General features: G+C 41.2%; 1 non-coding gene across 1 annotated transcript; it reads right to left on the bottom strand.

Annotated features, from left to right (window-relative positions):
• Positions 1–771: 771 nt before the first annotated feature.
• Positions 772–878, bottom strand: LOC145565428 (small nucleolar RNA R71). Its single transcript, XR_014095030.1, has one exon. It is a non-coding gene; the product is annotated as a small nucleolar RNA R71 (small nucleolar RNA).
• Between the last annotated feature and the right edge of the window lie 1,111 nt (positions 879–1,989).

The raw sequence follows: 1,989 nt of genomic DNA, 5'->3' as shown, positions 1-1,989 counted from the left end.
CCTACTTCCCTATCTACTTTAGTTAGTGAATTAGGTAATTATTTTTGATTAGGGGAATACGACTTTACCCTGTCAAAATTTGGCGCCGTTGCCGGGGAAACGGTTTATTTTTATTTCTGATTATTTTTGTAGTCTAGATTATTTCCCTTTTTGTCTCAGAGAGCGTTAGTTCTCTGAGACAAATCTCATATTTGCTTCTAGTTTTTGTTTATGCCCAGGTGTTCCAGATCAGGTTACATCCCATTCGATCCTGAGATCGAACGTTCCTTCCATAGACAGAAAAACTTCTACAAGCAAATCCTGGCGGATTCTGGTGATACTAACAATAATCACCGCGATCCTCCAACTGATTCTAGCGATTTAGAGACATCATCAGACACAGAATCAGAGATGGCGGCTCCAAAGAAACTTAGTGATTATTCACAACCAAAGCTTACGGATTTTCCACATCTCACCCCCACTCCGGCTCTTGATGGGGTTCAATTTGAAATTAAGCCTCAATTTATAACGATGATAGAGAGGAATCAATTCAGTGGAGCCAAGGGTGAAGACCCGAATCTTCACATTGCCGACTATTGTCAATATTGCAACACCATAAGGCAAGCCGGGGTCACTCAAGACCAAATCAGGGAGATTCTCTTTCCCTTTTCTTTAACTGGAAAAGCTAAATTGTGGTTTAATGGTCTAAATAGAACTACGCTTGGTATAACTGACTGGGAAACTCTTGTTTTGAATTTTTATAACAAATATTATCCTGCAGAGAGAACAGCAGTACTACGGAGTGCGATTCAGAATTTCGCCCAAGAAGCCGATGAGTCTTTATATGAGGCTTGGGAGAGGTTTAAGGACTTACAAAGAGAATGCCCTCACCACAATTTAGCACAATGGCAGTTAATCCAAGCCTTTTATAACGGCATTGGAAATTCTTCTAGAATAATTTTAGACTCTGCAGCTAGTGGGAGATTTATGAATCTTAATGTTGATGACGCAGGTCAGGTTATTGAAGACATGGCGATACACAATTCCCAATATGGGAATCCAAGAGGATTTGCTAACAAGGGGAAACATAGCGTCGACTCTGTATCCTTTTTGCAAGCTCAACTGACCTCTATTTGTCAAAAATTAGATAATCTGAGCACTGCTAACGTAGCCAATGTTTCTGCGATTAATAATAATTCTAATGAGGCTTTCTGTGAAAATTGTGGTATTGTAGGTCATTGGGAGCAGGATTGCAGGAGTTCCGTGGAGCAAGTTAATGCCTTCCAAGCTTATAGGCAGAATAACCCATACTCCAACACTTAAAATCCTGGGTATCGGAATCATCCATACCTTTCCTACCGGAGCACTAATGTTCAAAATCCACCACCACAAGAACCACAGGTGCCACAGCAACAGCAGCAGAAATACTATCATCCCAATGCTGGCCAAAAGAATCAACCACAACAACCCCCCTCATCTTCAGACCCTTCTTTAGGGGAAATTAGAGCAATGTTGGTTAATATGCAAAAGCACATGGAGAGCAGAGATGCGACAATTGATCAAATTCTAGCGCATAACAAAATTGTAGATAATCAAATTGCGCAACTTTCCGCTACTCTACAAGCACGCCAACAGGGAGCCCTGCCGGCACAACCGACTAGGCCTACGGATCAAGCATTTGCGATTACTCTAAGGAGTGGTTCAAACTATGAAGGGCCCTCTATGCCCAGAGTTGATGAACCTATTTTATTAAATAATGCTAATCTTGATTCCATTAAACCAAACAATGTAGTTGCTAGCCCTGCAGGGCTAGAAGATAATACTAACACATCTAATCCTACATTGCAGGGTAAAACTCCGGAGAAGGTGGCTACTCCAGACAAAGAGGAAAATGCTCAAAAGCCAATTATCAAACTTCCTTTCCCCAATCGTCAATTGAAGACAAACTTGGATAAGCAGTTTGGTAAGTTCCTGGAGGTGGTTAAGGATTTGAAGGTAACAATTCCCTTT

The sequence above is a fragment of the Chenopodium album genome, chromosome 1 (assembly GCF_948465745.1).
Source record: "Chenopodium album chromosome 1, dcCheAlbu1.1, whole genome shotgun sequence".
NCBI classification, from domain to species: Eukaryota; Viridiplantae; Streptophyta; class Magnoliopsida; order Caryophyllales; family Amaranthaceae; genus Chenopodium; species Chenopodium album.
This window is presented reverse-complemented; position numbering and strand designations above follow the sequence as displayed.